The sequence below is a fragment of the Sminthopsis crassicaudata genome, chromosome 6, assembly GCF_048593235.1.
Source record: "Sminthopsis crassicaudata isolate SCR6 chromosome 6, ASM4859323v1, whole genome shotgun sequence".
In the NCBI taxonomy this organism is placed as follows: domain Eukaryota; kingdom Metazoa; phylum Chordata; class Mammalia; order Dasyuromorphia; family Dasyuridae; genus Sminthopsis; species Sminthopsis crassicaudata.
The window spans coordinates 107049848-107076629 of NC_133622.1; the positions used below are offsets into that span (position 1 = coordinate 107049848).

The following is a 26782-nucleotide window of genomic DNA, read 5'->3' on the forward strand; positions in this document are numbered from 1 at the left end:
GAGAGAGAGACAGAGAGAGACAGAGAGACAGAGACAGAGAGAGACAGGAGAGAGACAGAGAGAGACAGAGAGAGAGAGAGAGAGACAGAGAGAGAGAGAGAGAGAGACAGAGAGACAGAGAGAGAGAGAGAGAGAGAGAGAGAGAGAGAGAAAGAGAGAGAGAGAGACAGAGAGACAGAGAGAGAGAAAATTAGCAAAAGAGACCACAGGGATGGTCAAAAACCAGCTCAGAGGAAAGTGAGAAAAATTACCAAAGAAAACAAGAGAAGGAAAAGTCCTAAAAAAAGGGAATGATGAATAAGGTCAGCAATTAAACAAATAGACAAGAAAGCAAAACAAAACAACAACAAAAAAAACAACAACCTCTCCTCCCTCCCCCACCAAAATACTGAAAGATCAAGAAGAATGAGGACTGAGAAGAGACTGTTAGATTTTGCTGAATCAGTTTTTAAGATTAAGTATAAGGAGTATTATAGCATCATTACTTATGGTTTTCCTCCATTGGTTTTTAATTTCTAAAAATATATAAAGTAAAAACTTATTTATATAGACCAATTATATGGATAAATAAGGAGTGGTAATATAAGCCACTGACCATGCTTTGTGTCACAGATATTCTTAAATATTCTTAACTGGCAGCTACCAGATATGATGACAACAAGCTAAGTGAGAATAGTTGGCCCCTTTTCAGATCCCTTTTCCATCATTGGTTCTGTGGCATGAGGCAGACTTATGATCTGAATGGAATACTGTCTGATACCTTTTCCACTGTCGCAACTAAGGATGCAAGAAACAGTTTAAGTGCAAGCTAACCAGACATTCCTAGGCCTTTTAGGGAAGTTATTTCATCTGAGCAGATTGTGGGCCCACATAACAGTTTTTAAATAGCCATCTCAAAATGCCTTAGGGGAGATGACCAAGCTTGGTGGGCAGATACCCAAGAGAACTCTTTTGTGAAAAGTACTTCAGAAGATAAGGCTTCATATGCTAACATACCCTTCCTCCCCAAACACATCCTACTGAATGATATCAAGAACTTGGTGATACCTGCTATTAAAGGTCAGTCATTCACTATCCATTTATTAAAGGTCTATTTTGTCCAATATCCTTATGATTTGAATTTTATAGAAGTATGTAAAGGGCTAGAACTGAGCAAATGCACTTGGATAATGGAGCACGTGAGACTAATTGACAATTAGACAGTTTCCTATTAATATGTTTGAAGGTTGACCCTCCCCAACTATTCTGTGCTGGCTCGATTGGTGGGACAAAGAAGGGGAAATGATGTGTGTGGGTGGAGTAGGAGGAGGAAATTGAGGCATTTTCCTGTCAGTGGAGGAAGAGGAAGGTGGTGTGGAGATTACTAAATTTAATCCCCTGACAGCGACCCCAAAAGACCAAGAATAAAGATTTTTGGTGATCCTGACTCCAGCTGATTTCTGGGAAGACAGAGTTCCAGCAGAAGTACTCAACTTGGATGTGTTTATGAGCTACAGGAACCAAATCTGTATGAGCCCTTAGGAATGACAAAGATTATTAAAGTGTTCCAGAGGAATGCAATCAGGATTACAAAAGAATCTTGATTCTATGACATGAGGATTGATACAAAGGAACTGGGGATATTTTGTCAGAGAGGGGACCTAGGATTACTCAAAGCTTTAAAGCTGGAAGGACCCTTAGAGATATCCCAGTCTAGGGGTTCTTAATGTAGGGTCTGTGTATTTATTGATTTTTTTATATTTTGCTAAATGTCTTTCAATAGTATTGATCTTTTTTGTAATCCAATGTATTATTTTTTACTTTAAAAAGCAGTATTCTGAGAAGTGATCCATAGGCTTTGCCAGACTTTCAGGTTAGTCCACAATACAAAAGAAAAGATGAAGAATCGCTGATCTAGTTCAACATTTCATTTTTTTTAAAATGCAGGTTCTCTGATTCCATGAAATTAGGGCTTTTGTAAAATATACAATGCAGAGATAAATTTTCATTATTATTATTTGTAGACTTGTTCAGAGTTATAAAATTAATAAGTGTCTGAGACTGGATTTGAGCTCAAGTCTTTCTGACTCTGGGGCCAGTACTTTATCCAATGCACCACCTAGGTGCTCCAGTGCAGAGATAAATTGGAGAACTGTTCTTTATACAAAAGGACCCATGATAGAATTTCTTGAAAAAGACTGTCCTTCTACGAAATGTAATGAAATCATGATTCCATTTTCAAAATTCCAAATCACATAAAACTTTTCAGGTATATATTTTACTGTGCATATTTGAAGACATCTTTGCAAGAAAGAACTATGGTTAACTTTAGTTTAGCCAAAATTAGAACTTTCAGTGAATGGGATCCCCTCCTCCTCCTCCCTACATACACACATTCTCAGCTTGTTGGAAGAGGATGACAACAGGCAATTAAGGGTTAAATTAATTTAAATTAAGTTTATCAAGGGTTAAAAAGTATGTAATACAAACTATCTCTGAAGGAGATTGTGGCATCAAACTATGGTATCTTTGCCACTAGTTTCAAACATATCCATTGTTCAAAACCTTCAATTGTTTGAATTGGAGGGGTTGGTATTAATCATCTAATAAACAGAATGCTGGACATGAACTCAGAAAACCTGGGTTTAAATTTCCTCATCAATATTTAGTAGCCATATGGCTCTGAGCAGATCATAACTCTTATAACCTCAGTTTCCTTATCTGTAAAATAGGGTTATACTTGCATATTGGCCACACATGGCTGTTGTGAAGACAGGACTTTGCAAAATATTTCTGTGACATATTTCTGTACCAGACCTTCTTGCTCTAGTGCTATGATTCTATCAAAGAAAGGGTTATTGAAGAAAAGATAATGACTATTGTTAGAGGGAATGTGGGAAAACTGAAACACTGATACATTGTTGGTGGAGCTGTGAAATGATCTACTCATTCTGGAGAGCAATTTGGAACTATAGCCAAAGATCTATAAAACTGTTATATCCTTTCATCCAACAGTCTCACTTCTGGGTTTGTATCCCAAAGAGATAATAAAAAAGGGAAAAGAACCCATATGTGCAAAACTGTTTATAGAAGAAGCTCTTTTGTAAATGGCAAGGAACTGGAAACTGAGTGGATGTCCATCGGTTGGGGAATGGCTGAATAAATTATGGTATATGAAGGTAATGGAATATTATTGTTCTATAATAAATGATGAGCAAGTTGTATGTTTTTGCTTTCTCATGTTCCCCCCCCCCCCTTTTTGGTCTGATTTTTATGGCACAACATGACAAATATAGAACTATATTTAAAAGGATTGCACATATTTAACCTGTAATGCTGTCTTGGGGAAAGAGGGAGAAAAATTTAGAACACAAAGTTTTACAAAATGAATGTTGAAAACTATCTTTACATGTATTTGGAAAAATACTATATTAAAAAAGAAGAAATCTATCCCTCAAAAGAGTAATTTAGGATTACCAGGAAGTATTAACCAATGAAAGGGGATGAAACAAGAATGCCCATTATCACCACTATTATTAAATATTGTACTAGCAATGATGGCTTTAGCAAGAAAAGTAAAAAGAAATTAAATGAATTAGAATAGACAATGAGAAGATAAAACTATCACTTTGCAGATGAAATTATGATATACTTAGAGAATCCTAAAAAATCATCCAAAAACCTACTTGAAACAATTAGCAGCTTTAGTAAAGTTGCAGGATATAAAACAAACCCACACAAATCATCAGCATTTCTAAATATTACTGACAAAGCCCTTCAGCAAGTGATTTTATTTAGAGAAATTCTATTTAAAATAACTGTAAACAAAATAAAATATTTGGGTGTCTACCTATCAAGACAAACCCAGAAACTATATGAATACAATTACAAAACACTTCTCACAAAAATAGTTAGATCTAAACAATTGGAAAAATATCAATTGCTCATTGATAGGCCAAGCTAATATAAATAAATGACAATTCTACCTAAATTCCTCTACTTGTTTAGTGCCATACCAATCAAATTGCCAAAAAATCATGTTATAGAGCTGAAAAAAATAATAACAAAATTCATCTGGAAGAACAAAAGGGCAAAGATATCAAGAGAATTAATGGGGGAAAAATTTCAAAGAATGGTGGCCTAGCAGTACTATTATAAAGCAGCAGTCATCAAAGCCATTTGGTAGTGTCTAAGAAATAATGTGGTGAATTAATGGAATAGCATTAGATATGTGACACAATAATTAATAACTATAGTAATCTACTATTTGATTAAACCCCCAAACTTTAGTCTCTGGGATAAAAACCTCATCATTTCACAAAAATTGTTGGGAAAGCTAGAAAATAATGTCAGAAACTCAGCATAGACCTACATCTTACATCCCATATCAAAATAAGGTCAAAATGGGTACATTATTTAGGTATAAAAAGTGATACCATAAGTACATTAGGAGAGTAAAGGATAGTTTATCTATCAGATCTTGGAGAAGGGAGGAATTTATGACTAAAGAAGAACTAGAGAGATTTGAAATGCAAAATGGAAAACTTTGATGACATCAAATTAAACAAGTTTTTGTGATAACAAAACCAACGCAAACAAAATTAAAAGGGAAGTACAAAGCTGGGAATAAATTTTTACAGCCAGTGTTTCTGATAAAGGCCTCATTTCTAAATATATATATATAAAGAACTGTGTTAAATTTATGAGAATACAAATCATTCCCCAATTGATAAATGGTCAGCAAATATGAACAGTTTTCAGATGATAAAATGAAAGCCTAGTGTTTGATAAACTCAAAGATCCCAAATTTTGGGATAAGAATTCATTATTTGACAAAAACTGCTGGGAAAACTGGAAATTAGTATGGCAGAAACTAGGCATGGACCCACATTTAACACCATATACTAAGATAAGATCAAAATGGGTCCAAGATTTAGGCATAAAGAATGAAATCATAAATAAATTGGAGGAACATGGGATGGTTTACCTCTCAGCCGTGTGGAGGAGAAAGGAGTTTGTGTCCAAGGGAGAACTAGAGACCATTACTGATCACAAAATAGAAAACTTTGATTACACCAAATTAAAAAGTTTCTGCACAAACAAAACTAATGCAAACAAGATTAGAAGGGAAGTAACAAATTGGGAAAACATTTTTATAGTTAAAGGTTCTGATAAAGGCCTCATCTCCAAAATATACAGAGAATTGACTTTAATTTATAAGAAATCAATCCATTCTCCAATTGATAAATGGTCAAAGGATATGAACAGACAATTTTCAGATGATGAAATTAAAACTATTTCCACTCATATGAAAGAGTGTTCCAAATCACTATTGATCAGAGAAATGCAAATTAAGACAACTCTGAGATATCATTACACACCTGTCAGATTGGCTAAGATGACAGGAACAAATAATGATGAATGTTGGAGGGGATGTGGGAAAACTGGGACACTGATGAATTGTTGGTGGAGTTGTGAAAGAATCTAGCCATTCTGGAGAGCAATTTGGAATTATGCCCAAAAAGTTATCAAAATGTGCATACCCTTTGACCCAGCATTGCTGCTACTGGGCTTATATCCCAAAGAAATACTAAAAAGGGGAAAGGGACCTGTATGTGCCAAAATGTTTGTGGAAGCCTTTTTCATAGTGGCTAGAAACTGGAAAATGAATGGATGTCCATCAATTGGAGAATGGTTGGGTAAATTATGGTATATGGGATGTTATTGTTCTGTAAGAAATGACCAACAGGAGGAATACAGAGAGGCTTGGAGAGACTTACATCACCGATGCTGAGTGAAATGAGTAGAACTAGGAGATCATTATACACTTCAATAATGATACTGTACGAGGATGTACTCTGATGGAAGTGGATATCTTCAACATAGAGAAGAGCTAATCCAATTCCAATTGATCAATGATGGACAGAATCAGCTACATCCAGAAAAGGAACACTGGGAAATGAGTGTAAACTGAGAGCATTGTTTTTTTTTTTGTTGTTTGTTTCTCTTCCCAGATTATTTTTACCTTGTGAATATGATTCTTCCTTTGCAACAACAACAACAAAATGCGGTTCTGCACATATATATTGTACCTAGGATACACTATAAGATATTTAATATGTATGGGAATGCTTGCCATCTAGGGGAGGGGGTGGAGGAGAGGAGGGGAAAAACTTGGAACAGAAGGGAGTACAAGGGATAATGTTGTAAAAAAAATTTACCTATGCATATGTATTGTCAAAGAAAATGTTATAATTATAAAAATTAATAAAAAAATCTATGAAGAAAAAAAATAAATTAAAAAAAATATATATAAAATGAAAGTTATCTATAGTCACATGGAAAAATGCTCTAAATCACTATTGATTAGAGAAATGCAAATTAAAATAACTGAGGTACCACTTCACACCTCTCAGATTGGCTAAGATGGCAAGAAAATATAATGATAAATGTTGGAAAGAATGTGGGAAAACTGAGACACTAATGCTTTGTTAGTGGAGTTGTGAAATGATCTAACCATCCTATGGAGCAATTTACAACTATGTTCAAAGAGTAAAAAATGATGTATATCCTTTGATTTAGCAGCATCACTACTGGGTCTATATCCCAAAGAAATCATGAAGAAAGGAAAAGGACCCATGTGTACAAAAATGTTTATAGTAGCTCTTTTTGTGGTGACAAAGAATTGGAAAATGAATACTTGACCATCAATTGGGGAAAGACTGAATAAGTTATGGTATATGAAAGTAATGTAATATTTTTCTATAAAAATAATGAACAAGTTGATTTTAGAAAGGCCTGGAAAGATTTACGTGAACTGATGCTGAATGAAACAAGCAGAACCAGGAATACATTGTACACAGTCACAGCAAGATTGCTTAATGATCAACTATGAAAAACTTGTTTCTTTTCAGTGGTTCAGTGATCCAAGGCAATCCCAATAAAGTTTGGGTAGAAAATGCCATCTGCATCCAGAAAAGGAACTATGGAGATTAAATATAAATCAACACATGCTTTGTTCACTTCTTTCTGTGTTTTTTTCTACCATGGTTTTTCCCTTTTATTATAATTTTTCTTTTCCAATATGGTTTATAAAGAAATATGTATTTTAAAATTAATGTACATATATAACAGGAAAAAATTAAATAATTTTCTAAAAAGAAAAGGAACTTGTGCATTTTAATAAAATATTTTTTAAAAAAATCTTGAAAACCTCAGGTAACAAAGAATTCAATGAATTAAATCATCCCATGGTATGGAGAATTCTGGTTAAGTAGGATTTTTATGTGTGCATGTTAACTTTAATCTTAAGTTTGTAATTTCAGTGCAAAACTAACACTAACATTCCAACCAAGGAACTGGAGTTCTTATAAAGATCATATCTGAGAAAATTCCTATATTAACATATAGTCTTTAAAGCCACATTATGTACAAGTACAGTTAAAGAGAGCTTTGAACTCTTCTCTGTGATCAGGCAAAGCAAACACTGAGGGAAAAAAAACACAAAACATAGAGTGTGTTCTTCATCACTACTTTCAATTTCATATCTTTCATAAATCATCTCTGTTGTGGAAAAACACAACAAAAATCTCTATTATTCTTTAATACTTTGGTTCCTGTGGCTCCCATATATCATCTGAAAAGAGATGGAAGAAAACCAGAATTTCTAAGGTTGCTTGATTTCCAAGGTCTCTTATAAGACCAAAGCAAACAACAAATTCAATGTGTTATCAGAGGCTGGGATGTCTGAAAGTATTTTTAATAATCATTTAAGAAAAACAGTCAGAGAAACAAAAGGTTTAGAGGAGGAACTGCAGCATCTTTATGGTTTCTAAGCAAGGAACTTGTGAAGGTGGTGAAGATTAAATGAGAAAATATTGTTAAGTAATTTGCAAATCCTAAAGCACTCTATGAATGTAGCTATTCTTATCATGATCAACTTGCTTCAAAGTCCTAGTCTGACATTTCCTTATACATGCAGGTGACCTGAAAAGACTACAAATATTGTGTAGTCTCAGAGACATTCTGTGTCTCCTGTTAGATTAGTCTTATCAAGTAAATTGCATCAGCAGTGATTTGTCTTTTAAGTGATGACTCCTTTGCCTATTACTTCCTACAAAATAAAGAAAAATACAAAACATTCTTTAGTCCTTTGAAGTCTTCACTTCCTCAATGAGAGTACTGGAAATACAAGAAATGAGATGGAGAGCTCTAAGAATCATAGTTTTTAGATCATCTATAAGCATTAATTTGTTTATATGTTAACTCTGAGATGCCTAGCAACAGATTCACATGATTAGAAGAGATGAATGACATTAATACAGGTATTGCTGTTAAAAATGAAACCCGAATCACTGAATTCATGAAAAAAAAAATAACAGTTGCTAAGTACTTTCTATGTGCCAAGCTCCAGAAACATAAATATAAAAGAAGAGAGGGCTCTTAAAACCTGGAATTCTAATAGGGGAGATAATATACACCAGGGAATGGTGGCCACAGAAGGTTATTTGGGTTTGGGAAGTTACAGGGAAGTGAGTGAAGCCATAGGGGAATAACTTAACATACCCTTTCCAGAAGGAATGACAGAATTGATTGGTTTATAGTTTCAGAACTAGAATAGGTGAAGGGGTGCCAGGCTAGGAGTGGAATATACTTGGGGAGCATCATGATGGGACAAGGAATAGGGAGTGAAGTATGGCTGGTGTCAGGAATAGATACAGTGGGTGACTAAAAAGTGGGAGTTGGGGAGGTAAAGAGATTGAGTCTTCCTAGAATTTGGTTTCAGATCCAGGTGCCATGGTGGTAGGTTGCTACTATATTGATTGACATATATTCATATATTTTCTTTGGGAGAAGCAAATAAAAGAATTAAATATTAGAGTAAATTTCATTGTATGCCCCCCAAAAGGTAATAAAAAAGTTATCATTTCATGAAATTTTTGGTTATTATTCCTTGTAGCAATTATGATTAAAATGAACAAAAAGCTCACCTTTAAATAATTTAAATAGGTGGCAACAAATGTTCCAGAAACCAAAGGAGTAGGAAAAACACTATGACAAGGTCCTTAGAATGAAGTCATATATCTTGATGCTTGATGACTTCAAATATGAGGAGATGAAAAACATCCAAAGGTACAAAAACTACTTTATAAGCCTTGTTCCTATTTACTACAAAAACTTTTCTCAAGATACTCGACATTGAAAATACTGAAAAATATAATTGATTATATAACAACAGACAGGAAATTACTTGGTACTGATGTGACAGTTACTTGAGAATATGATGTGTAGTTAGATAATCAACTTGTTAGAGTAAAGATCAACATTAATACCAAATTATAAGAAAGTATGAAGATAAAAAGATATTGCATATAGTCACAACAGCTTCAAGTTGACCTATTAGAAAAAGCAATTAATTAAAAAAAAAAACATCCATGAGAAATGGATAAGGGTAAAGATATCAACCAGTAATGTAAGACCAAAGCTAAATGGTTAAAGAACATGAGCAGTTTTCAAAAAAAAAAAAGAGGTGCAAGCTATATAAAACGGCATTTGTAAATCACTAATAAGAGAAATTAAAATAAAACTAACAGGTTTGACCTCATACCTAGAAAACAGGTAAAGTTGACAGAGGATAGAAATAACTGATATTGGAGGGGTTGCAGAAATAGGAGCACACTAATGTGCTTTTGTAGCTGTGAAATGATCCCATTCTTCTGGAAGGCAATTTGAAATTATGGAAAGAAAAAGAATGATACATAGAGATCCCACTGAAAATTATGTGCCTGAAGGAGGTCAATGACAAAAACCAAGGTTTCATATACATGACTATTTTACAGGTTTTTTTGTTTTTGTTTGTTTGTTTGTTTGTTTGATTGTTTGTTTGTTTGTTTGATTGTTTGTTTGTTTGTTTTTTAAGCAGCAAAGAATTGGAAACAAAATAAATGTTCATCTTTTTGGAAATGACTAAATAATGATTGTAGCAGACTGTAAATGTGCTGTAAGAAATGATGAGCTTGACGAATATAGAAAAACATTATGTGAACTAATACAAAGTAAAGCAAGCTAAACTCCTCAAATCATAATTGCTATAGCAATGTAAAGGGAAAGAACAACAAATCAATAAAAAAAATGAATAAATTTATCAATATTTTTATAGTAACCTCTCCTTATCATCAATGAAAATTGAACCACCATGTCTGGACTCATCAATTTTAGAGATAATATGCATACGAATGACAGGTGAAATGGCATTTAAGAACATGAGATCCAGAAGAAGAAATTCATGTAATTCTTGTGCTTTCACTGAGGGCTGGATTCTCAAGTCATCTCAAAGTCTAAATTTTCTCTCTTCTTCCTTCCCCTCTCCTCTTCCTGAGACAGTAAACAATTTGATTTAGGGTATGCATGTTCAATAGTGCAAGACATGTTACCATATTAATCATGTTGTGGGAAAAAAAATACAGACCCAAAGGGGGAAAAAATGAAAAGCAAAAAAAAAATAATAAAGTGAAAATAGTGTGCTTTTCATCTTTCTTCAAATGCCATCAGTTCTTTCTTTGGAGATGGATAGCATTTTTCATGATAAATTCTTTAGAGTTATCTTAGATCACTTTATTGTTAAGAATAGTTAAACCATTCACAGTTATCATCGTACAATATTGTTATTTATACAATGTTTCCTCCTGGTTCTGTTCATTTCATTTTGTCACAGTTCATATAAATTTTCCTAGGTTTTACTGAAATAACCTTTCTCATCATTTCTTATAGTATAGTTGACTAATTGACTGTTAGATAATGATCATATTAAACATTGTCCATTTAGCATCTGAGAACATTTGAATGGCTATCACTGCAGCATGGATTATGACAGGTGATACAAAATTGAAGAAAATAGCTCTGCTTTCAAGGGAGCTTCTACTATAGCTAGAAAAGCTAAACAAGCAGTCAAATGACAGCCAATGAAAACAAAAGATGAGGGGGAATAGCATCATGCTAATCAGGCAAGATTAGAAGAAGTACACAATAAGGGATTGATCATAGTGTCTTTGAACATATCAGAAAAATTTTTTTTTTCAATATTCCCTAAAGCCCAAGGTTTTCTGTTACTTAGACACAAAACTAAGAATAATAGACATAGGACAATGGCCAATGTAAGAAAATGTCCTGCCCTTTTGATAGCATAATTCCATCAGAAGACTAACTCTGCCAGGCAGGGCTGCTTACCAAGCAAAAGGCTTAATTACAAATTTAAATTGCCATCAAGTGTTAATTAGAAGTTCCCATGAAATAGCTTACATTTTCACCTGACTGAAAACACATTGGAGTGGTCATGGAAACTCTTCTGCAGTTTGTATTTTAATCTTGTCAGAATAACAAAAATAATTTATTTACATGAAGCCTTTTACGAATTTTTTTTTAGGATCAAAGTTATTTTATTATGGTTCCTTCTTTGTAACCACAGATATTAAAAGCTGCAGAAATATTTGAAAGATTTTTTTTTTTTTTTAACCACAGCTGCCTGGTCAGAATGCTATTTGCATGATAAAGAATTGCCTCAAGTCTTCTGGGTATTCCCAGTGTCAGGACCAGATTTTGATACTGACTTTTTGTGGCATTTGTGGTATCTAAAACCAATTGTGGATATCCTCCAAAGCTCTGTCATGGGCCATCTTCTCTTCTCTTTCTAAACTATCTAACTTTTTGATCCAATCTGAGACCTGGGCTGATTTATCTGCAAGATGATTACCAGGAGCTTAGATACTTTGAGCATGCTGTTGTTTGTTTTTAGTTTTTGAAGAGTACTGTGAGTAGGAAGATGAAGCCATGACTTGCAAATTAATTAAATTTAAGTGAGGGAGAGCAGTGCAAACTCACCAGCTTCTCTCCTCTGGAGCCTTCTGGGTCCAGTGACTAGATCCACACCAGGATAACCTGAAATGGCCCAGGATATGGTGGGAGGACTTGGGCATTTAAAGATAAGGTCTTTAACAGATCTCAATTACATTGAGGTCATAAAGCCCATTGAGTGATTAAGGCTAGGTAAGAAATGAGACAGAGAATGATCGGTTATAAAAAATCAACTTGGGAGGGGAAGACCCTCAGAGTTTTTGGCCAAAATAGAAACAGTTGCTATTTACATTTCCTCTGAGTAATCAGGGCCAAAACAATGACCCCTTGGGCTTGGGTGCACCTATTGTTGACCAACCAATGAAAGGCAGAATGACTTGGGTTTAAGACAAGGTCCTTAAGAAATAAATGTAACCCCCCAGATATCTTGTTAGTTAATCTAAGGTCAAAATTTCCGTTGGGAGGCTATATTCTATGGGCAGAGAAGGAGAAAAGACTACCAGGGAACAGAAGGGAGAAGAGAAGAAATAAGGGAAAAGAGTTATTAAAAAAAGATTCTGATACTGGGAAAGATTGAAGGCAAAAGAGATAGATAAATAGTGTCATTGTGTGTGGGCCAGGTCGGGTGAAAGATCCCCTTCCCAAATTAACTAATCAGAGAGATCATCAAATACAAAAAGAAAGCATTTGTTTAACCCTGCAGGGAGAGGTCCAGACACACCTGGGAGCCATCCCAACTCCCGCCATGTGCTCCTGGAACCTGGCCAGCTTCAGGCTTGTCCAGGATTTAAAAGCAAAAGACTCGAGCCTTCCCATTGGATAGACTAAAAGGATGTAACCATCCTTGACCAATGGTCACCAACCTTCTTTTCTTCCCAACTTTCCAGTTACTTTGGTTAGGGTTGTTTCTCCTTTATTTTTCAAGATGACAATGGCTTCAGAAACAGAATGCCATAACTAGAAAGTGAATTGGATTTAAGGAAGGGAGGGCTATGCAAAGTCAGCAACCTCACTTTCTCTCTGGAGTCACCTGGATCCAGAGTCAAGATACAGATCAGGATGAAAGCATCATTGTTTTGTCAGTCACCCTTAAAAGCTCACTTTCTCTCATTCTACATATCTCATCTGTTCACAAGTCTTGTCATATCCAGTTTCACATTCTCTCTCCTGCATTCCCCTTCCTCCCACTAACACAGCTAAGTGGTAGCTGTGATATATACATCTTATGCACATGTATTTGTTTATGTGCTTTTTCCCCATTAGAATGTAAGGTCCTTGAGATCAGGGAATATTTTTGCTTTTGTTTTGTATTTTCAGAATTTAATATAAATATTTGAATATAGTAAATGATAAGTAAATGCTTATTGATTATTAATTGATTGCTCACCAACATAAAAGTTGATTGATAAGTAATATGTGGCTTCTATAAAGAAACAGCCATTATGTTGCAATGTAATAAATCTTTCAGAAAGCTCAAAATTATTAGCCTCTTTAAATAACTAATTATTAAAGGCCTTAAAACTTAAGTTTCTATCCTCACTGGATTTATTTTAAAATATATATGTATATGTAATATATATATATATATATATATATATATATATATATATATATATAGCCATGTAAATATAAATAGTTATATATCTATAAATATGTAAACCTATACAGACACATTCTTTTCATTGGGCAGCTAGCACAGGGATAGAGTACTGGGGCTGGAGTCAGGAAGACCTGAATTCAATCTCAGACAAGTACCTATTAGCAGTGTGATCTTGGGCAATTCATTTAAATCCTATTTGCCTCAGTTTCCTCATCTGTAAAATGAGCTAGAGAAGAAAATGGCAAACCACTCTAGTATCTTTGCCAGAAAAAGCCCAAACAGGGTCACAAAGAATTGGACATGACTGCAATGAATAAAAAAACAACACATTCTTTATAACTTAAGAAGATTTAATAAAAAAAAAATAAAAATAAAAACAAAAAAAATCTTATCTTTTATGCTTTTAGTTAGCTCACTTATAAAGTTAGTTTAATAGTTTTGTAGAATTTACAGGACTCCAAAAAAAAAAAAAAGACCAAGAAATAAATTTGATTAATGGGACCCATGGGCCTTGCATGAGCTTAGTGCTTTGAGCTGTATTATTTATACTCTTTGCACGAATAATATTTCTTTTTTCTATCTTTCCCTAGACAGGGGAAAGCTTCCATTTTGGAATAGCAAGATACTTTTGCATCCAATTTCTTTACAGAATTGACAAGAGACAGAGAGCGGCTAGAAGAATGGGCTGTATTCAATGTGATGAAGTTAGATGGTTAAATGTATAATGGAAATAAGTGTCAAGTCTTCCATTCTGCTTTTTAAAATATGGCTAGACAGAAGTTGGAACATGGTGATTTTATAGGAGGGGAAACTCCTTATGAGTCAAGAGTTGGACATGGCAGAGCAAAGATATGTTTTGACTTTCAGCAGTTAGAGACATTGTCTAGAGCAGGGATTTTTGATCTTTCTTGAATAAGAGACGTCTTTGGCAGTCTGATGAAATGACGAAGGATTTCTTAAAAAATAATATTTTAGATGTATAAAATAAAATAAATAAAATACTTCGGATTCTAAAGGAAACCAACTGTATATGTACATACACATACATATATAAACAGACAGACATATGTTAATTTGGGTTCTGTGAGATATATATCCCTTAGAGGGGGGTGTGTGTGTGTGTGTGTATGTGATGACTTCATAGGAGGGCAAACAGAATGATTTTAAGTTTAAAAAATACTATATGAGTATCCACTGAAGTAACTGAGGATGTTTATCCTGAAGAAGAGAATATTTAAGGGAGGACAAGAGTATTTTATAAAATATTTTATATTCTATTATCATATGTATATTTTATATATTATATAAAACTGTAGATTAAGCTAATTCTATTAATATATTAATCATAAGTCACAGGTTACATAAAATACAGCAGTTCTTTATACCACTAGTTATTATAACAATAGCTTTTTTAAACTATAGTAATTACAAATCACAGGTCATATAAAATACAGGAGTACTTTGTTACATCAAAGAGGAATTAGATTTGCTTTATTGACCCCCTTTTAGAGAAGTAGAAATAACATGCAAAAGCTTAAGACAAGCAGATTTTGCCTCTAACCTTTCCAAATCTTTCTCATCCAAACATCAACTGTGTTGCCTTAAGAGGCAAGGGGTTTCCTTGCCATTGAGTCTCTGTTAGAGATGCTGAGGAAGGTATTCTTATTTGAGAACGGGTTAACCTAGAAAATCTCTTGGGTCACTTCCAAATGAGGAAGTTAGAAGCTAAGATCCTTTGCCTTTCACTTGTTCTACCTTAATACTTGGCGTATAGCCTGGTATAGTGAAAGAATGTTGCAGTTAGAGTAAGTCCTGCCTTTCTCACATACTATTTATATGCAAGTCACTTTTGTCCTCTTTGGTCATCAGTTTTCTCATCTGCATAATGACAGAATTATACCTGATGACCCCTTGGATCTCCTGCAGCTCTAACTCTTTGATTCTATAATCCTGAGAAAGAACACAAACTATTGATGAAGGCATTTGATAGAGTCAGAGTCTTGCACAGGTGCCTGGGAGACCAGATGCCTTCTTGTCACAATGGTATATATGTTACTGTATCACCCTTGGCATACGATTGAACAAATGAATGTGTGTGGGTACACTTGACAGCTGTTGCCCTGTGCATAGTACCTATTGCTGCATGTCCCACTAAAGGCTTCTAATAGAAGCAGGTCAAGCCAGCTCCTCCCTGAGGGTACATTCACAGCATTGGCTAAGGACAAGTCTAAAAAAGAGTAAATCCAAGTGGTAGAAGAGACAATTTTCTTCTTTATTGCCCTAGACATAATTTGCCATCCTTTTCCCAAATATGAAGAGATAAAAGAATGAATAAACACAAAAATTCTAATATAAGGTACTACTTACAGGCTATTTAAAATGATAGGTACCTAGAGTTTTAGTGAATAGAGAAAATGGCTTCAGAGCCAGAAGACCTCATCAAATCCTGTCTCTGACAAATATTGGCTGACTGATCCTCAACCAATCTCTTAATTTTTCAGTGGCCTTATAAAATTTTTTTAAAATAAGTATTGCAATGCAAATGGATATATGAACAAAAGAGATTTAAATAGATTTTCTTTTGTTCATTTATCAATTTGCATTATGATTATTAGCTAATCTAGTTGGTAAACAAAATAATCAAAATTAAAAATGCGAAAATTACACTGAAAGGTTAGGAAAGACATTAATAAAAAGTGAATATACTCAATATATATCAACAAAAGTGAAAATAATTTAAATAGACAACTATCTGTAAAAATATGGAGGTCAGACTAACAAAATTGGTCATAGAAAAAAACCTAATTTGATAATAAGAATACAAACAAAGAATAAATAAACTGAAATAGAAAACCCCAACAATCCTCATGATGATTTATTTTAAGTATTTATATATGTAGCATATATATATATATGTATATATGATATAGGAGCTGGTTTTTTTTTAATGGTAGAAAAAAACTAGCTCCTATATTATATATACTATTGACAAAAATTAAAAATGTCACTTTACCAAACTGCTTTTACAAGATGAGTTTGGTCCTGATACTAAAGTAAGCAGAAATATAAAAGAAAAACAAAAAAGAATAAGTCAAATATTCCTAATGAACACTGATGGAAAGAAAAAAAAAAGTACAAATTAAATATTACTAATGACCATATTCTGTAGCTAAGTAATTATAGAAATCTATTTTTTAAAATTATTTTATTCTGAACTTAAGAAATAAAACAAGCATTTCTATAACATAGAATATAAGGAAAAAAAGATGTATATGAAATTGCAGATCAATTATGTATAATTTGCTATTTCTTTTAAGTATTATAATTATTTAACTCTTTTTTCCCATTTTTTCTACCTCTCCATATATTTATATAAAATTATTTTATATATCCTTCTATTTATCAGTTCTTTCTTGAGATGCAGTTAGTATCTTCTTTCATATGTCTTTTATAGTTAATTTGGGTGTATATAATAGTCAAATTTTTACATAGTCACTCAAAGTCATCATTTTTATTTTTACAATTTATATTTTTATCCTTAGACTCTTCTATTTATGTCAGCAGGTTCTCCTAGCCTTCAGTTTCTTTTTCATGCCAAGTATTAAAGATTTCCATCTATTTTCTCAAAGTTGCTTATTCTTTAGCAGTTAACCAAAATAAATGAGAATGCTGAATATTCCCAAATTTTAAACATCTTTAATATCTTATTCATTATATTTGAGAGCTTTCAGTTTTCTTGATTTAGTCATAACTGAAACATATATATTGTCTACTTGCTGATAATAACATTTGATGTAAGTTGTGTTAATTTCTATTCCACGGGGAGGAAGAAGGTGTCAAGAAAATCTTTAACCATCATGTGGAAAGCCTTGAAAGTTCATGCTTCTTTCTTGAGGCTCAATTATTATTGTTCATTCACTGCTCAATCTATTGCATTATCTGATTTAAATTACTCTCTAGTTCTTCTGGTATGTTCCTGCCCAGCAGGTATAGTATTTCATGCTTAGAAGAGGCCATGGCTTCATAATAAAGAATCTGGAAAATTTCACATTGCATATTGTCTTATAGTTTCTTTATACTGCATTCCCTTTTTTCAAATCTTTTACATAATACAGAATTCTTTGTTTGAAGCACAAAAACTATATGAAACTATTGTTCAGAGAAAATCACACAGTTGTGCTGATCAACAATAACTCCACCTTCTTTCATTTTCTTTTCTAACCCATCAATTACTCTTATCACCTAAAATGGACCATTCATATTCTTCATCAAAGCCATCATAAAGTCCTTCTTGTGCTAAATAGCCCACATTAATATATATCAATCCTATCCTTGAGGCAAGTTCTTTGCTTAGTGTGGTTTTTCAAAGCCCTGGTATACCCACAAACAGGATGTTGGGTAGCCTCATGGTGGTGGTAATGCTAGTTCCACCTTAGCAGTCAAAGGTCAAAGATGTTCTTAAAATAATACCGTTGTTACCATATGCAATGCTCTTTCTTGTTCAACTCATTTCATGCAAGTCTATCTATTTTTTAAAGATCACTGAGCTCTTTATTTCTTATACCACAGTAATATGCCACCACAATTATACACTACAACTTGTTCTGTCATTCCCCAATTGATGGGTATCTCTGCAATTTCCAGCTCTTTACTATCACTAAGAAAGCCACTATAAATATTTCAGAACATAGAGATTATTTCCTTTTCCCCCTAATCATTTTGGTAAACAAATCTAATACTAGTATTGCTGGATGAAAGGACAAAGGCAGTTTAACAACACCTTGGGCATAATTCCAGATTGCTTTCCAAAATGGCTGGATCAGTTCACAGTTCCACCAACAGTAAAGATTGTTTCTAGGCCCATATTGGAACACCAACTATATTACAGAATGTTAAAAGCCAACTAGTATTACAATGAAATAAATGTATGTAAAATGAAATGTAAAAGTCTGTTGGTAGATTAAATAAGACCTAGGATAAATGTATACAGAAATCTGTTTCATAAACACAAGAACACAAACTTCTAGAAAAATGACAATTCAATGACAGTTGCTGTGAAAACTACACCAAGTTATATCATAAGTTCCAATTAGATAAAATTTAAATATATAATTTATACTATAAGAAATTAGATTAAATTAGTTAATAATCAAAAAACTTAATATATATTAAATACAAATATATAAAATATACTAAATAAACATAATACATATTAAATATACTAAAATATATGCTAAATATTAATCAGCAACTAAATAAAAAATAAGATAAACTTCATTTAATCAAGGTGAACTAACAAATTGATAAAAATGAAATCAATAAAGCTAGAAACAGAAAAGTCATACAGCTTGAAAATATCTGAGGTCAGATTTGAAATCAGGATGTCCTGACTCTAGGACCAGAGTTCTATCCATTGCACCACCTAATTGCCCCTGAGACCTAAGGATCATATAGACCAATCATCCCTGGTTTATGTTTAAGGACACAGATACGTTAGAAAGAAAGTGACTTGTCAGAGGTCCAACAGACAGTGGCAGAATCAGAACTAAATATCCATTTGGATTTTACCCAAGACATCCTACATGACATTGGTAAAGCGTTAGGTAAGCATATGTCTCCTTGTTTAATGCCAAATTCAATATTCATATTTATTGAATTTTAGATGATGATTCCTTGAAGAAAATCTTCTTTGTATTTACATCTATCAAAGAATCTTCTAAGATCTTATTTCAGTGGAGATCCAAGTCTTCAAAGCTAGGGTTCATTGTTTTGATTTATTTGTTCTTGGAAAACAATCAGCAGAAAATGAACTGTGGGATGATGTGTTTTCTTTATTTCTCAGTCAATCATAGAAGCTGTGTCTGACACAGAATCCTCTGTGATTTCAGTAATGTCAGTCTAATTTTTTTCAAGGGCCATTTTTCTAACTTTAATATTTTCCTGGAGAATTTCTGCCTCTGAAAATCATAATATATACAAATCATGGAATCACAACACATCATCACTGAAGAATCAAAATTATAGCTGATTCAAAAGTCAAGGAAATATTGCATGATAAACATAAATAGGTAGCATTGTATTACCAATGATGACTTGGCTGGAAAAGTAAAATCCAACACATAGATGGCGAGAAATGATCATGTAATGAGAGTAAGAGAGGAATTGACTAAATCATATTATGCTGATAATCCATGAAATAGTAAAAGAAGAAATTTTTCAGTGTATTAATCAAATATGCTAAGAAGAAATTTTGGGAGGATATGGATAAAACTACATAGACGAGAAGGCATGACTTGGTTGCAATTTGCATTGGTATCCATCCTAATGATATCAAATGATATCAAAGCATATATGAACCCTGAAAAAAAGTTGTCAAAGAAATAATAATACATTTTCATTTTTCCTTCTACTTGGTTTTTCTGTAAAATAATAATAGATTATTTGATTTTAAGGCATTTTATCAAATGAATTCTTATGTTTATTCTCAATTTTTTTGTTTTGGTGAAAGGAAAAAGACCAAAGGAGACATTTAACTAAGATACACTAAAATAATCCTATTTTTTAATAGTCAGTAGCAAAAGTTTATAGGGCCATAAAGATGTATACAATTGAGGACAGTCAAAGGAAATAAGAAGTGTTTTTGGTTTAAAGTTCTTTTTTATTTCATTTCTTTTAAGAGTCCTTTTCTATCTGAAGGCACTAAAGGCCCATGTGGCTATTAATGTGAGGACAGGAAGAAAAAAGAACAGAAATGCTATCTATTAGACTGAAAAAAAAATAATTGTTACCAATGGAGTATTTCTTTCTTTCTTTTTTTGCTGAGGCTGGGGTTAAGTGACTTGCCCAGGGTCACACAACTAGGAAGTATTAAGTATCTGAGGCTAGCTTTGAACTTAGATCTTCCTGATTTCAGGGCCGGTGCTCTATCCACTACATCACCTAGCTGCAGCTTTCTTAAAACCTTTGATTTTCCTACGTTAGTTACAAAAAGAAAGAACAAGCTTTTTCACATGAGAAGTTAAGAGTTTATACCTTGAAAATTTTCAAGGAAATGTTTGACCGATTGTCTGAACACTTCATGGTGTCAACTATTTCAAATGTGAGACAATTTAAATGAAAACATTATTCATTTGAGTCTCAGCAGTGGATTTTACCCTATTGTCTGGTACAATCCTGCTGACATTAACACTATTATTGTGCTACATTAATTTGAGATACACAGTAAACCTTCCTGGATAATGAATGTTTTGTAATTCACAGAATGACTCATGGAAAATATAGATTTCATTTGCCAAAATGCAGTAAGTTTGAATTGAGAAGCATCTTGCTGTGTTGAAATGGGTCCAATTGACTTAATAGGCAAGTCCAAAGCTATAGGCCACTTTAAAAAGTAAAGCTCTGTTGGATCATTCCATCAGCTTGGAAAAACAGAAACAAACAAACATAATGAGGTTCCTGGGATACATTACTAAGGTATAAAGCTACATGATTATATTCTAGAGAAGCAGTATAGTATAATGGGTAGGGGACTGGTCTGAGAATTGGGAAGACCTAGGTTCAAATTTTTCTTTTGATGTATACTAGATGTGTACCGTGGAAAAGTCACTTAGCCCCTCACTGCTTCCAGGCTACTCTCTATAATTTAAAGATGAGTTGTTAAATTTTATGGATGGAAGGTGTTTCAAGCATGTTGATAAAATTGTGGGTCTGGGCTCTTTCTTTATGAAAGCTATGGAAGAAAATACTATCAGGAGGGGAGGGAAGTAATAATGTCAAATGTTGCATAGAGATCAAAAGTGTGTGTGTAGTATGTGTGGGAAATGCCATATTGTTCAGCAGTGAGATCCGGCTCTGTAAGCTAAGGGGATACAATCAGTTTGATTTTGGAACTTTTTCCATTGGAGCTCAGTTGTCTAATCAATGAATCAAACAAACATACAAATGTTCTGGGTATTTTGTGAGTAGCTGGGGAGGCAATGCCAGATGAAGCGGTTCCCACTCGCATGAAGTTTACATTCCATTAATGTAGACAGCATGTACCTACATAATTATATACAAAATAAAGACAAAATAATTTGGAGGAAGGAATTTACAGACAGGGTGGGAGGAATAAAGGAAAACTATATGGAGAAAGTGGCATTTGAGCCAGGTTTTGAAGGAACTGGAAAAGAAGGATCAAATGCAGAGGACACATGTTTTCCCAGCATTGAGGATAGGTGTCTGGGAAAGGCAGAAGGCTGACCTTTACAGGGAACATCAGTCACCTCTGTAAATTATTACTGGAGAGTTCAATCAGATCAGAGAATCAAGGGCTCTCAGACTCAGGATAATGACCAACCAATCACTTTCATTAGAATAGTAGTAAGTTAGAACAAAGCTTTTGTAGGAAACAATAATCCAAGGTACATGTTGGAATTGATTACTGAGAGATTTTGTAAGAGTTTTTTGGTAGGACTTTAAAAATAGGAGATGCATCTCCTGTTTCCACATGTTAATCATGATTACATCGAAGGCAAGGGGATGGATTGAACAATCTTTTAAGTCTTATAATCTTATGCAAACTAATGACCAGAATGAAAAGTTTTGGTCATTACAGGTTTAGAATGGGTAGGAATTTTATATTGCAGATGAGGAAACCGAGATTCTGAAAAATGAAATGACTTGCCTAAGGTCATATAAGAGACAGTTCCTGATGTACAGAGGCACTGAATTATTAGACTTTGAAGAAATCCTAAAAATAACATTTGATTCTCATATTCCTTGCAAGAGAAGGGGATAGGTTAGCTATGAGCTCAATAATTTGAGAGTACTCCATACAAAGTCAAACTCTGGTGCTTAAGAATTGACACTAGAGAAGAAAATCACAGAATAAGTATGAATCTCCAAGGGACAAAGTGCCTAGAAGACTTGGGGGTGGGTCTCTTAAACTGTCTAATCGAAGGTACTAGCCATCGCAGCCCAAAGGCCAGGAGGACTCTTGCTGTCCACACCTCAACAAGAATCCCCTCTATAGCATATTGGTACGCAGTGGTTAATAAATGATTGTTGATTAACTCCAACAAGCAGTCATCTTGAGTTTTTTTTTTTTAAATTTCCATCACTTCTAAGACAGACCATTCCACCTTAATAATTCTATTAGAAAGTTATATATTGGATTCCTCTCCCTCCTTTTACATCAAGCATACATACATACATACATATACATATACAAGTATCTATATATATATTCATTCATACACATACACACATCTAATTTTTTTTGGTAGCTTCCCTCCTAATTGAAGCAAAATTAATTGAATCCTTCTTCCACATAATAGCTCTGCAATTTCTGCAATTATAGGAATACAGTCATCAAATCACCTCTAAGTCTTTTTTCTTCCAATCTGAACATGCCCAGTTGCTTCATTGATCCAATTTGCTTTCCAAAAATGGGTGGACTAATCCACAACATGTACCTATTTTTCCACATCCCCTCCAGCATGTCATTTTCTTTTTCTGACATCTTAGTCAATCTGATGGGTATAAGGTGATGGTACCTCAGAGTTAGTTTAATTTGTATTACTCTATTAGTGGTTTAAAGAATTTAAAAATATGATTATTGCTAGCTTTAATTTCTTCCTCTGGGGACAGCCTGTTCATATCCTTTGACAGTTTCTTAATTGGGGAAAAAAGAAGCAGATTTTCATATCCACTCTGTCATATATGCTATTTTGCCTGTTTTGTATACTGCTTCCTTCAGTGTTTGTATCTTCAATGCCTGGCACACTGTAGGAACTTTTAATAAATTTTTGTTAGTTGTCCCTGATATTAGGAGAGGCTGAGGTTGGAGGGGGGAGCTTGAGTTTGGAAGTTATGAGTTAGGAGTAGGGGGGAGAGGGAAACATTAGTCAGCCTAAAGAGGATTACATGGGGCCAGGTTAGAAATAGGGAGAAAATAAAAGTTTCCATCTTCATCCATATTGGTCTGTGAGTATAGTTGTTCTTTCAGCTTTGACAAGATAAGAGTCTCAATCTCAAAAACAAATACACAGTCAAACTTCTATTGGGCTGCCCTTGAGATCTTTTACCTTATCTAATAGGTCTAAACATGCTACAAATAATAGTTTATCTATCTGTCTGTCTATCCACCTATCTATCTATAGCTTTTACAAGTTTACCAAACAAGTTCTTCCTATTTTATCCAGGAAACATATGAGTCTAATGTAGCATGGTTCAAATCCTGCCTCAGGTAGTTGCAAGTTGTGGGATCTTGGGCAAGTCATATACTAATTGGGTCTCCATTTCTTCATCTGTAAAATAAGAAGGTTGGATTCAGTGACCCACCACTAATGGTTTCTTCCAGATTCAAACTTGCAATCTTTTATAATCATATGACAAAAGTAACTAGGGTTTAGAACAAGCCATTGACATTTAACTTAAAATAGTATTTCTCCTTTTCATTCCCTTACAAAAAAGATTCTCTAAGTCCCCAGTTCCCTTTCTTCTATATGCCTCAGATATTGAGATGCATTAAGTTAGTTATGAAACATCTCAAAATGGTACTGATCAGAGACTGATTCTGTAAAAGCTCTATGATTTGGGGATGAAGGTTACTATTATGTTATTACCATAAAGCTACACACTCTAAATACTGTGGTTCCACTAGCATGAAAGAATCTATTAAGTTATGATTATGCATTCTTTGGTTTTTGAGGTTTTGGAAATAGCCATCATTCATTGCCAACTAAATTTTATAAATATGGGTCTCAGTTGCATGAGTACTCTGTTTCTTTACTTGTACCTATGATGATTTATCTAAATTTGGTAGCAATCCATGACCTGTTTGCTACTTGCCAAGAATTTAAGAAATTATTGATACAAAGCTACTATAGCATGACTTTGCCCTATCTAAACTCGTTCCCTCATTTAGAAAATAATACCTGCACTCATAGAATTACAGAACCTCACAGAATCCACCAAATCCTACTTCCTCAGAGCAGGTATGCTCAATATTTTATTCTTGACAAGTGGTCCACCAGTTTTGATTGGGAGATTTCCAGTGCTAGAGAACTCATTCCATCACAAGACAGCCCACTGTACTTGTATATAATACATGACGGAAATATAGCAGCACTTTTCATGTAATAGATTTTTAAAAATTAAATCTCAATAACAAAATAGTATTTATTGAATTTTTAAATAATAGATTCTTAATAAGTATCAAAGATCTGGAAATGATAAAATAAAGATTCTTCACCTATGAGCTTTCTACAGAGAGCTCATGTCTATTGTCCAAGAACCAGTCCAACTAAGTTTAGAGAATTATAAGGAAGCTGGGCACTAATTGACAATTAAAAAACAAAACAAACAAAAAACAAACAACCCTCACAATTCACTAAACTCTGTGAACTGTGGAACAGTTTCAATCTACATTGGGACAGGTGTTGCTCACACCAAGAAAGTTAAAGATTACTGGAGCACTGGGATATTTACAGTTTGAGAGGCAGCCATTTCTCTTTTGTGTTGGTCCACACTAGCAATTTCACTGGTGTAGGGAACTACTAATAAGAAAATATTTTCTGCCAGTGTTGAATGGTTAACTCTTTTGCAATTAGGTGGTGCACTGGAAAGAACATTTTAAAATGTTACCTCAGAAATTTGCTAGTTATGTGACTTTGGGAAAGTAAATCATTTAACCTCTATCTGCCTCAGTTTCCTCAACTGTAAAGTAGGGTATGTAATAATACCTATCTCCTGGGGTTGTTGTAAGAATCAAATGAGAGATATGTAAAAGTGATTAGTAAGCACTATATAAATGTTAGTGATGGATGGTGATGACTGGTGATCTTGGAGGCTTGCACAGAGTCACACATCCAGTATGTGTCAGGGGTGGGCTAAAAAACACTCTCTCTGCCATACTTTCTCTCAGAGTTCTCAAGAATAATTAAGTGCATTAGAAAGAAGGTTGAACTTAGATGCTGAATTCAAATTTTAGTTGCAAGATTTTTTTTTTAGTCATTTTCAGTCTTCTCTAACTCTTTGTGACCCTATTTGGCATTTTCTTGGCAAAGATACTAGAATGGTGTGTTATTTTTCTCTGTAGCTCATCATTCAGATAAGACAACTGAGATAAACAGGGTTAAGTGACTAACAGCTAGGTAAGTGTCTGAGGCCATATTTGAGTTCAGGAATCCCAGTCTTCCCGACTCTAAGCCCAATGCTTTGTGCACTATGGCACCACCTAGCTGCCCAGCTCCAAGACTTAGCAACACTGTTAGCTGGCCAATTCACCTATTTATTCTTTTTGGGTTTCAGTTTCCTCATCTGTAAAATGAGATTAATCTTATCTATTTTTACCCACTTCATCTGTAAAATGGGGGCAAAAATAGCAACTATCTCACAAGGCTGTCAGGATCACTTGAGATAATATGTAAAATGATTTGTAAACATTGAACCTCTGTCTTGATGCTATTTTCATCCATAGGGTTGCTGCAAAATCAAATTAAATAATATGCAAAGCACTTTAAAAAACTGTAATAATTGTGTAAATTCCAGTCCTTTTTTATTTATAATGAATAGGAAGTTTTGGTGCTTCTTCTGTAATGATCTCCATGGCCAGGCTAGATAATCTAATAAAATTCTCCATCTCCAAGTGATGATGTATACGGATTATAAATACAGACTCGAAAGGGTGAGGAATGAAATGAGGCATTACATAATGATTGGAATCCTAAAAATCAACAAAAGGGCATCATTTGAAAGAAGATGTGAGCAGCAAGATTAATGGTTACTTTTTCATTTCCTGATGTTTTAACACTTTTCATATTGGCATCCTATTTCCAACAGCCATTTTATAAGATCAAATGAGTGATAACTTTAAAAGAGAGGATATTGCTTAGCCAGCATGATACTTAAATGATTGGTGTGCAGTGAGTATTTGACTGTAAAATAATAAGATGGCATGGAGACAGTAACTTTTCACAGGCACTCATTGGTCATTCTCCAAGGACATTACTGTGGCTAGGCAAACATTCATATGGGAAAAATATCTGGGGTTTTAGTGGACTACAAAACATGAATCAGAACAAACTATGTAGGGGGGCAGCATAGTACAGTGGAAAGAGCACTGGGTTGGAGGTTAAAGAGACTGGGTTCAAATTTCAGCTCAGCTGTTTATTATTTGTGTGACTTTGGGCAAATCATCTCTTCTACTGGGATTCAGCTCTCAGTCCCTCAGTGAACAAGTATTTGCTTTAATGTGTGTCAGACCCTGTAGCAAGTATTGGGGTACAAAGAGAGGCAAAAGCAGTATCTGCCTTCAGGGAACTTAGATTCTAAAGAGGGAGATAACTTATAAAGAACCAAGTATATATA

The 26782-nt window shown here is 33.9% G+C and overlaps 2 protein-coding genes and 1 pseudogene across 3 annotated transcripts in view; 1 reads left to right on the forward strand and 2 right to left on the reverse strand.

The window, feature by feature from the left end:
* The window catches only part of SORBS2 (sorbin and SH3 domain containing 2), a 451850-nt gene that overhangs the window by 355610 nt on the left and 69458 nt on the right, over positions 1–26782 (reverse strand). The gene's annotated exons all lie outside the window — the stretch shown is intronic.
* The window catches only part of LOC141547648 (uncharacterized), a 181195-nt gene that overhangs the window by 95042 nt on the left and 59371 nt on the right, over positions 1–26782 (forward strand). The window contains exon 1 of one of the 2 annotated variants that reach the window (XR_012483571.1): positions 451–1059. The exons of the other annotated variant lie outside the window; for it this stretch is intronic. The gene's annotated coding sequence lies outside the window, so the exon portion shown is untranslated. Of the gene's footprint in view, positions 1–450; positions 1060–26782 lie in introns of those variants that run through there. 2 annotated transcript variants of the gene reach the window in all.
* Positions 16292–18570, reverse strand: LOC141545747 (adenylate kinase isoenzyme 6-like; annotated as a pseudogene).